We start from the raw sequence: 12,038 nt of genomic DNA, 5'->3' as shown, positions 1-12,038 counted from the left end.
GATACACTGCAGGGAGAGTCACTGTCAGAGTCACAGAGACAGTCACACACAGATACACTGCAGGGAGAGTCACTGTCAGGGTCACAGAGACAGTCACACACAGATACATTGCAGGGAGAGTCACTGTCAGAGTCACAGAGACAGTCACACACAGATACACTGCAGGGAGAGTCACTGTCAGGGTCACAGAGACAGTCACACACAGATACATTGCAGGGAGAGTCACTGTCAGAGTCACAGAGACAGTCACACACAGATACACTGCAGGGAGAGCCAGTGTCAGGGTCACAGAGACAGTCACACACAGATACACTGCAGGGAGAGCCAGTGTCAGGGTCACAGAGACAGTCACACACAGATACATTGCAGGGAGAGCCAGTGTCAGGGTCACAGAGGCAGTCACACACAGATACACTGCAGGGAGAGCCAGTGTCAGGGTCACAGAGGCCCCAGCAAAGTATCACAGCCCAGTGGGCCCGAACCTGAGGCAGGTACACAGAGGAAGGTGGGAGAGTGTCAGGACCCACGACGATGGCTGGAACTAAACACTGCGGGGTGTGAGGGGACTAAGATAAATGTTTAAAGCAAGGCGACATTGGCGCTTACAATGTATTTATGAAGATTTTTTTGTGCTAACATTTAAAATATCTTCACTAAGATCAGCAGAATCTAATGAGATGTGACAGAAAAAGTCTATAGGAGAACACTACACATAAAATGCTGGACAGTCTAACGCTACAAATCATCTTTTACCATCTATAAATTGAGATTTTACATTTTTTGTTATATGGTTCATTGAAGCGCGATTCCCCCAACACTCACTGCCGCAGAGAACGGGCACCATGTCAGAGAATGGGCACCATACATGTCAAAGAACAGGAACCGGATCAGAGAATGGGCACCGTGTCAGAGAATGGGCACCATGTCATAAGAGAACGGGCAACGCATAAGTGAACGGGCACCATGTCAGAAAATGGGCACCATGTCAGAGAACAGGCACTGCATCAGAGAACGGGCACTATGTCAGGGAACGGGCACTGCACCAGGGAATGAGCACTGTGCCAGAGAGCGGGCACCACGTAAAAGAACGGGCAACGCATAAGTGAACGGGCACCACGCCAGAGAAAGAGCACAGCATCAGGAAACGGCACTGCGTCAGAGAACGGACACCGCATCAGGGAATGGGCACCATGTCAGGGAACGGGCACAGCTTCAGTAAGGTTCTTGAAGATAACCGCAAGGTAAAATAAAGATATTTGAAGCCATTCTGGATAAGGGAAGAGCCGGAGCGATGTAGGTCGTGTGAATGAGTATAGGTAGGGAATGCGGAGGAAATGGGGGGTAGACGTGGTGTAAATGACACACATGAAAGGTGTCTCTGACAGGACACAGCTATTATCTGTTCAGGGCAAGTTACAGCCCGGGGGAACCTCGCGCTCTGGGCGCTGGTGCGAGTAGGAATTGTGCTCTCCTCAGGCAGGTGTTCTGCCAGGTGGAGTTATGGCGCAGCGCTCTGCAGGTGTTACACAGTACACGTGAGGAAAGGCTCCGCAGCCCCCGCCATCACCTATTTGTGGCGTTCCGTCTGTTGCTATTTTTTGAAGTGTGAAAGTAAAGTGTGAGCGTCACCATAGCAACCAGCCAGCAACCCCACGCAGGCGCCTATCATAGAGATCCGCGATAGGAAAGGGTTAATACGGGGAATGAACACGTGGAGTCCTCCTGAGCAGGCCTGACAATGACATTTATTTCCGTCTCACATGAGACTTGGGGGAAGTTTATGGGGTAGGAAAAGTTTCAGGTATTTTGGCGGGAATTCAGGAGAGAGATAAAGTAACAGTCAATCAGCTCCTAACTGCCAGGTTTCAGGCTGTGTTTGAAAATGGACAATTAGGAGCTGGTTGGTACTTTATATCTCTCCATGGCTTAGTACATAGACCCCACAGCCTGTAACATGGTAGATAGGAGCTGATTGGCTGATACTTTATATCTCTCCATGGCTTAGTACATAGACCCCGCAGCCTGTAACATGGCAGACAGGAGCTGATTGGCTGGTACTTTATCTCTCTCCATGTCTTAGTACATAGACCCCACAGCCTGTAACATGGCAGACAGGAGCTGATTGGCTGGTACTTTATCTCTCTCCATGGCTTAGTACATAGACCCCACAGCCTGTAACATGTCAGATAGGAGCTGATTGGCTGGTACTTTATCTCTCTCCAAGCTGTGATACATCTCCCCCAGTAAGTGATGAGCTGTACAGCGCTGAGATTTGCGGCATGGCACAGTTGCGGGACGGTGCACAATAGCGCTAAGTCAGTTGGGAGGGGTCAGAGATAGTCAGTCCTGCAGCATTAGAGTGTCTGCTCTTGAGGCAAGCTATTAGTTACAGAATCACATGGGATAACGTGATTACGCTCGGCATGTGATATGATGGAGTCTGTGCCGGAGGAGAGACTATAATGCATATAATAACCAAGATGTCCCGGGTCTCCCATTTATTACACCCCTGGAGCGTGTACACCGCTACGCCTGCTGCATCTACATCACATGCACTGCGCTCCTCTCACACCTGCATGCACAGTGACAGCTATGCGCTGATTGGCCCAGCACACAGACGCTGTCTGCTATGGGAGCACGTCGGCGAAAGTGACAGATGCTCATCCACTGACATATGAGGCCATATTTGGACGGAGAAACTGCATCTTATGCTACAAGTATCGATGTTGGTGCCTAAAGCCGCAGCAATCGGTATTTCCCGTCTATGTGCGCTGACCGTGGGCATCTCAGTCCTGGCGCATTCGGACGCACGGATGTACACCAGTGAAGGACTTTGTAGCGGCTGCCGTGTCACCACCCCGGGCACACAGGGGCCACATGTGCATGCTGTGACGTACAACGCAGCACTGTGACCTCTGACCTCCCAGCCCACGTCACACGACATATAACGTCTATCCCATATACCAGGTGAGGAATTACCTATATACGAGGAGACTTTCCGGCCCAGGAGGACAACACTATCAGTGGAGGCCTTATCTGGTCTCCATGGGTGACAAAGACCTGTCTCTGCTATGACAACCAGGACCACTCCCCCAATTCTGGGCATTCCTGACCCTCACCCCACAATAAGCACGATGTCCGCATTCCGCGGCTGGACGTGGGAACAAGAGACTGATCCAACGGATGTAAATATTTCTCTCCTTTCACAGGGCAAATGCATCTAGATTTCAGGACTGCTTTGGGGCCCAGGGGCCCCGGGCCTGCTGCAAGCCCAGTATGCTCCCCGCTCGTGGTAGGGATGCCCACTTGTGGGCTAACCATCGAAGGTCACCATCAGTGGTTGCCATCGATGATGTAAAACAATTTACAGAGAAAACATTGATGGTTTCACCCACAGATGGTCATCCCTGCTCTATGACGTGATGGGCTCACGGCCAATCAGAACCAAGGGCGGGGCTTTGTGGGGGTGCCGTGAGGCGCTCTGTGTCCCGGTATTAAGTAAAAAAAACAAAAAAAAACGCTGGGGGCTCTGTACCACCATCGGTTCTCTACCATCAATGGCAAAATTATCTCATCGGCTGTCCACCATCGATGTCTTGAACACACAGCTGTCCGATGGCCATCCCTAGCTCATGGTCGCTAGCCTCTCACCTTCTCTGTGGGGTGGTTGGTAGCTGAGGAGGGCTTTATACACTGAGAGCACCGCGTGATGACATCACAGTCCTCTCACCGGCAATCAGAACCAGAAAGTCTCCGATGGTTACTAAACAGGCCACGCCTGATCTTCCATAGTCTGAGCAGGCAGAGTGTGAGTGACAGCTTTGGAGGCTTGCCTTGTGCTAACCATACCCCTGGGAGTCGTGGACACCACCCTGACGTGACGTGGTAACATGTTTTGGGCGATATGGCACACGCAGAGGAGCCCAGGGTGCATTGGGGACCACAAATTACCCCAACCTACTTTTATGTCTCTGTACAAACAGAGGGGTGATAGGGGCCCAAACCAGTATGTTGCTTAGGGCCCAATGTAGTATTATATAACACTGAGACACTGTCTCCAGGGGATCGCTACCCCCATATGCATCACAGTAGGACCCCGATAACACAATAACAAAGACCAAACTTATTGCTAATGTTGCATATCTCATAAGTTGTAATATGTGAGAAATATATACGTACAATACAGTATATATGTACGATTCCCTCTTTCTTATGCATAGCAGATATACAGCTTTCATATAGCCGTGGCCTGGGCAGCCTCCAGGGGGGGACTGTGGGGACTGGTGTCCTGTGCACAGGGAGGATTTCTTAAAACAAGCCTTCTCTGCACATCAGTTCTCTGTGAACCCTTCCTGTAGGTCCGCATCACTCCACCTATATGTAATATCTCAATGTATGACATCACATAGGGGCGGAACAGTGCGGCAGAATCTTTTTTTTTGGAGGGGCTGAGGGGCCCTGCCCCATAATTTCTGATGGCAGCTCGGGTCTTGAATAACAGCAATTATATCCATTAAACATGTACTGCTCAGCAAACACTGGGGGTACACATAACACCAGGCCCGCCAGGGGGTACCCAGGTGGACAATACCTGCTAACCACTGCTGTATATTGTAAGCTCCTGTGACTCACAGCTTATAGATGTGTGCCGCTAGCTGGTACAGATAGGCCCCAAAGCCTGAGCACTTGATACACTATCAGTGACTGTAGATAAAAGGGCAGAGCAGTGGAACTGGATAATTATTATCCGGTATGTCAGGAATGCCGCACATCACCGCCAGGACATGACTGAGACACATTCCAGCTGGGAGAAACGCCCTGACCCCTATACCCTCATTCCACAATCCAGTCCAGGTCTTGCTCCACCCGCCACCTGCTTCTGAGCCAGTCCAGTCCTGGATTTCATACGCAGGCATGTCAGGTGGGTGACATAATCGCACCTGCATGCCAAACGTATGACCTGGACTCCGGATGTGATATTCTCAGCTCTGAGAGCCGTGTCATTACAATATAGGGCAATTAGGGATCTGCCGGCTGTAACTTGTCAGATGCTCACTATAAAGGGCTGTGGTAATAACACTTCAGCTGGATAAAGGAGCGTGTGCTAAACCTGTGCAATCTGATACCCTGGGCTGACTCAGGAGGAAAGAAATGTAGAAGTGGAAAGTCTCATGGGAAGAGGGGAACCTGCTAAAGATGGTGCCCACTAACAACAGGACTCTATTCAATGATATCTGGCATCATGTGACATTAACGGCCAATAGCATCTGTCAGGAATAGGATTGTCTACGTTCGGACATTTTAATTACACAATTATATGGCTCTGTGTGTGTGGGCGACCTGGGTGATCTCACGTGTACAATCGTGTTACTCATTGTTCTGTGCGTGTACAAACTGTTCAGTGGAAGGAACAAACATGTAAAGTATGTTTATATATATTGCGTATATATATATAGATATAAAGATATATAGATATATATACACATTTACACACACACACACACACACACACGCAATCGATTTTGCATTTGGAGATTTACTAAAGATAAAATTGAATATAAAACAGAATCCCATTCAAAATCAAATATCGGCAAAACATCAGTACTTTTACATAGACAAATATAGGATCCCCTGATTTACTAACAGTCAATTGGAAAATCACAATTTTTTTATTAAATTCATTTTGCACATCCTCAGCGTATAAATCGCAGGCGCGATCGCCATAGCGATGAATCAGGACAGATATTAATAACATATGAAGACTCTATGTGACAGCTCCACAGTACATGGGGGTTCATTCCGAGTTGATCGCTCGCTAGCTACTTTTTGCAGCGCTGCGATCAGATAGTCTCCGCCTATAGGGGAGTGTATTTTCGCTTTGCAAGTGTGCGATCGCCTGTGCAGCCGCCCTGTGCAAAAACAGTTTGTGCAGTTTCTGAGTAGCCCAGAACTTACTCATCCGCTGCGATCACTTCAGCCTGTCCGGCACGGAATTGACGTCAGACACCCGCCCTGCAAACGCCTGGACACGCCTGCGTTTTTCCAAACACTCCCAGAAAACGGTCAGTTGACACCCACAAACGCCTTCTTCCTGTCAGTCTCCATGCATTCGGCTGTGCGAACGGGTTCGTTGTAGAATCCATTGCTGTGCAACAACCCGCTTTGCACTTGTACGACGCACTTGTGCATTGCGGTGCATATGCATGCGCAGTAGTGACCTGATCGCTGCACTGCAAAAAATGGCAGCGTGCGATCAGGTGGGAATGACCCTCGTGGTTTTAGCTGTTTTTAGACATTTTAAAAGAACCCAAGAAACACCCGAGGATCTGCCGCATCTCTGATATACAGGGACCCAACCACGTGTCTCACTGCCGCTGTAGGAATTATGGGCCTCATTCAGAGATTGGCGCAGTCACACCGCTCCTGTGTCTTTGCATTCCCAGCCCCCAAACGGCAACCGGCTGCGGCTTGGGGGGCGCTGGGAAGACATAAGGAAGGGTTTGTCAATCTCCATTCTATTTCATTCGATTTTATATTCAACTTTACAGGTGATTTTATGTTGGACTGTGAAATGGATTATCCCAGATCACTGGTGACAATCCACACACATCGAATCTGATACTGAAATCGATTATAAAGACAAATGTTAGTCAATGAATATTTGGACAGTGATACAGAACGCGGTTTTGTTTCCATTTCAGTTTATTAAAATTGACCTTAAAATATAAAACAGAATCGAACATTAGAAAATATACCCCTATGTACTAAGGTGGTCATTCCGAGTTGATCGCTCGCTAGCAGTTTTTAGCAGCCGTGCAAACGCTATGCCGCCGCCCACTGGGAGTGTATTTTAGCTTAGCAAAAGTGCGAATGAAAGGATCGCAGAGCGGCTACAAAGTTTTTTTGTGCAGTTTTAGAGTAACTCAAAACCTACTCAGCGTTTGCGATCACATCAGACTATTCAGTTTCTGTTTTGATGTCACAAACACGCCCTGCGTTCGCCCAGCCACGCCTGCGTTTTTCCTGGCACGCCTGCGTTTGTACGAACACTCACTGAAAACGGTCAGTTGACACCCAGAAACGCCCTCTTCCTGTCAATCACTCTGCGGCCAGCAGCGCGACTGAAAAGCTTTGCTAGACCCTGTGTGAAACTGCATCGTTCGTTGTAATAGTACGTCACGCGTGCGCAGAAGTGCCTTTTTTTGCCTCATTGCTGCACAACGAACGAATGCAGCTAGCGATCAACTCGAAATGACCCCCCAAGTCCCAGACGGACAGGCGTATGCGATTATTACCACTGAAAGGCTAATTATTGAGCAAAGACCTGAGTATTGTTGAGTAATTATATATAAGCTGAAACATGATGAAATGTGACTGAGCTGCTACTGGTGGGACACCTGTGAGTGCCAGGGCCGGGATAAGGAGACGTGTGTGGGCAGAAGGGAGGCGTACCAGTCTTACTGCCCAGTACAGATAACGGATGTATAATAAGCAACAAGATCATACCGCCACACATCACTGACGTTATCACCATGAGACTCCCACCCGCTCCATCTACACAGAGGCCACTGATCGCATTTCCTCTACAGTTATAGAGGAGTACTGACTCTAGATAGGAGTAACGCATGGCACTGCCGCCGTGGTTTGCTGGGCACTATGTTGGGAGTCACCAGCCTACACCGTCCTGTTATAGAGGATGGTGTAAATTAATGTCTTACCTTTGTCCTTGAACAAGACTGTTTTCTCAAAAACTCACCCAAATGGTATACTACACACTGACATATATTTCTGAATGTTCATCCCCTGCTCCCTGACATCACAGAATATCAGTACCTATCAGAAAGCAGCTGAATGACATAACACATTTCTCTGATATTATATACAATAGTATGTGTAGTATATGGGCATTTTTACTGTAGTATGTGTATGCCGGGTTGGGATGGACACGCCGGCTGGCAGAATACTGACCGCGCCATCCTGATGCTTAGGATCCCATCAATGTCCCCCTAACCCTCCCTTCCCGCTGCCTAAACCTAACCCCCCCCCCCCCAGCCTAACTCTTACCCTCCACACCCCCACCCCTGCAGCCTAACCCTAACCCTCCCGGGGGGTGGCTAAACTTAACCCCCCTTCTCAGAGCCTTAATCTAATCCCTCCCCTGCCCCCCGCAGCCTAACCATTACCATACTGGGGTGGTGGTGGTGGGGGGGGGGGGGGGGTTGCCTAAACCTAACCCCTCCTTCCTGCAACCTAAATCTAATCCCCCCAGGCCTATCTCTAACCTTAAACCTCCCTTCCCCGCAACCTAAGCCTAGCACCACGGCCCACAGCCTAACCCTAACCCTCCCCCTGCAGCCTAATATGTAATATATGACCAGTGTTACTGTAGTATGTGTAGTATATGGGCAGTGTTACTGTAGTATGTGTAGTGTATGACCGGTGTTACTGTAGTATGTGTAGTATATGTGCGGTGTTACTGTAGTATGTGTAGTATATGATCAGTGTTACTGTAGTATGTGTAATATATGAGCAGTGTTACTGTAGTATGTGTGATATCTGAGCGGTGTTACTGTAGTATGTGTAGTATATGTACGGTGTTGCTGTAGTATGTGTAGTATGTGAGCGGTGTTACTGTAGTATGTGTAGTATATGAGCAGTGCTACTGTAGTATGTGTTGTATATGAGCGGTGTTACTGTAGTATGTGTAGTATATGATCAGTGTTACTGTAGTATGTGTAGTATAGGAGCAGTATTACTGTAGTATGTGTAGTATATGGGCAGTATTATTGTAGTATGTGTAGTATATGGGCAGTGTTACTAATACTGTAGTATGTGTAGTATATGAGCGGTATTACTGTAGTATGTGTAGTATAGGAGCAGTATTACTGTAGTATGTGTAGTATATGAGTGGTGTTACTGTAGTATGTGTAGTATATGAGCGGTATTACTGTAGTATGTGTAGTATAGGAGCAGTATTACTGTAGTATGTGTAGTATATGAGTGGTGTTACTGTAGTATGTGTAGTATATGAGCGGTATTACTGTAGTATATGTAGTATAGGAGTGGTATTACTGTAGTATGTAGTATATGTGCAGTGTGACTGTAGTATGTTTAGTGTATGAGCGGTGTTACTGTAGTATGTGCAGTTTATGAGCGGTGTTAATGTATTATGTGTAGTATATGAGCGGTGTTACTGTAGTATGTGTAGTATATGGGCAGTATTACTGTAGTATGTGTAGTATATGAGCAGTGTTACTGTAGTATGTGTACTATATGAGCGGTGTTACTGTAGTATGTGTAGTATAGGAGCAGTATTACTGTAGTATGTGTAGTATATGAGCAGTGTTACTGTAGTATAGGAGCAGTGTTACTGTAGTATGTGTAGTATAGGAGCAGTGTTACAGTAGTATGTGTAGTATATGTGCAATGTTACTGTAGTATGTGTGATATATGAGCGGTGTTACTGTAGTATGTGTAGTATAGGGGCAGTGTTACTGTAGTGTTTGTAGTATATAAGCGGTGTTACTGTAGTATGTGTAGTATATGAGCGGTGTTACTGTAGTATGTGTAGTATAGGAGCAGTGTTACTGTAGTATGTGTAGTATATGGGCGGTGTTACTGTAGTATGTGTAGTATACGAGCGGTGTTACTGTAGTACATGTAGTATATGAGCGGTGTTACTGTAGTATGTGTAGTAAATGGGCAGTATTACTGTAGTATGTGTAATATATGAGCGGTGTTACTGTAGTATGTGTAGTATATGTGCGGTGTTACTGTAGTATGTGTAGTATGTGAGCGGTGTTACTGTAGTATGTGTAGTATATGAGCGGTGTTACTGTAGTATGTGTAGTATATGAGCGGTGTTACTGTAGTATGTGTAGTATATGAGCGGTGTTACTGTAGTATGTGTAGTATATGAGCGGTGTTACTGTAGTATGTGTAGTATGTGAGCGGTGTTAATGTAGTATGTGTAGTATATGAGTAGTGTTACTGTAGTATGTGTAGTATATGAGCTGTGTTGCTGTAGTATGTGTAGTATATGATCAGTGTTACTGTAGTATGTGTAGTATAGGAGCAGTATTACTGTAGTATGTGTAGTATATGGGCAGTATTATTGTAGTATATGGGCAGTGTTACTAATACTGTAGTATGTGTAGTATATGAGCGGTATTACTGTAGTATGTGTAGTATAGGGGCAGTGTTACTGTAGTATTTGTAGTATATGAGCGGTGTTACTGTAGTATGTGTAGTATATGATCAGTGTTAATGTAGTATGTGTAGTATATGAGCGGTGTTACTGTAGTATGTGTAGTATGTGAGCGGTGTTACTGTAGTATGTGTAGTATATGGGCAGTATTACTGTAGTATGTGTAGTGTAGGAGCAGTGTTACTGTAGTATGTGTAGTATATGAGCGGTGTTACTGTAGTATGTGTAGTATATATTCGGTGTTACTGTAGTATGTGTAGTATATGATCAGTATTACTGTAGTATGTGTACTATATGAGCAGTGTTACTGTAGTATGTGTGATATATGAGCGGTGTTACTGTAGTATGTGTAGTATATGTACGGTGTTGCTGTAGTATGTGTAGTATGTGAGCGGTGTTACTGTAGTATGTGTAGTATGTGAGCGGTGTTAATGTAGTATGTGTAGTATATGAGCAGTGTTACTGTAGTATGTGTTGTATATGAGCTGTGTTACTGTAGTATGTGTAGTATATGATCAGTGTTACTGTAGTATGTGTAGTATAGGAGCAGTATTATTGTAGTATGTGTAGTATATGGGCAGTATTATTGTAGTATGTGTAGTATATGGGCAGTGTTACTAATACTGTAGTATGTGTAGTATATGAGCGGTATTACTGTAGTATGTGTAGTATAGGAGCAGTATTACTGTAGTATGTGTAGTATATGAGTGGTGTTACTGTAGTATGTGTAGTATATGAGCGGTATTACTGTAGTATGTGTAGTATAGGAGCAGTATTACTGTAGTATGTGTAGTATATGAGCGGTATTACTGTAGTATATGTAGTATAGGAGTGGTATTACTGTAGTATGTGTAGTGTATGAGCGGTGTTACTGTAGTATGTGTAGTTTATGAGCGGTGTTAATGTATTATGTGTAGTATATGAGCGGTGTTACTGTAGTATGTGTAGTATATGGGCAGTATTACTGTAGTATGTGTAGTATATGAGCAGTGTTACTGTAGTATGTGTAGTATATGAGTGGTGTTACTGTAGTATGTGTAGTATAGGAGCAGTATTACTGTAGTATGTGTAGTATATATGAGCAGTGTTACTGTAGTATAGGAGCAGTGTTACTGTAGTATGTGTAGTATAGGAGCAGTGTTACAGTAGTATGTGTAGTATATGTGCAATGTTACTGTAGTATGTGTAATATATGAGCGGTGTTACTGTAGTATGTATAGTATAGGGGCAGTGTTACTGTAGTGTTTGTAGTATATAAGCGGTGTTACTGTAGTATGTGTAGTATATGAGCGGTGTTACTGTAGTATGTGTAGTATAGGAGCAGTGTTACTGTAGTATGTGTAGTATATGGGCGGTGTTACTGTTGTATGTGTAGTATACGAGCGGTGTTACTGTAGTACATGTAGTATATGAGCGGTGTTACTATAGTATGTGTAGTAAATGGGCAGTATTACTGTAGTATGTGTAGTACATGAGCGGTGTTACTGTAGTATGTGTAGTATATGTGCGGTGTTACTGTAGTATGTGTAGTATGTGAGCGGTGTTACTGTAGTATGTGTAGTATATGAGCGGTGTTACTGTAGTATGTGTAGTATATGAGCGGTGTTACTGTAGTATGTGTAGTATATGAGCGGTGTTACTGTAGTATGTGTAGTATGTGAGCGGTGTTACTGTAGTATGTGTAGTATAGGAGCAGTATTACTGTAGTATGTGTAGTATATGGGCAGTATTATTGTAGTATGTGTAGTATATGGGCAGTGTTACTAATACTGTAGTATGTGTAGTATATGAGCGGTATTACTGTAGTATGTGTAGTATAGGGGCAGTGTTA

This window comes from Pseudophryne corroboree, chromosome 10 (assembly GCF_028390025.1).
Source record: "Pseudophryne corroboree isolate aPseCor3 chromosome 10, aPseCor3.hap2, whole genome shotgun sequence".
Taxonomy (NCBI): domain Eukaryota; kingdom Metazoa; phylum Chordata; class Amphibia; order Anura; family Myobatrachidae; genus Pseudophryne; species Pseudophryne corroboree.
This window is presented reverse-complemented; position numbering follows the sequence as displayed.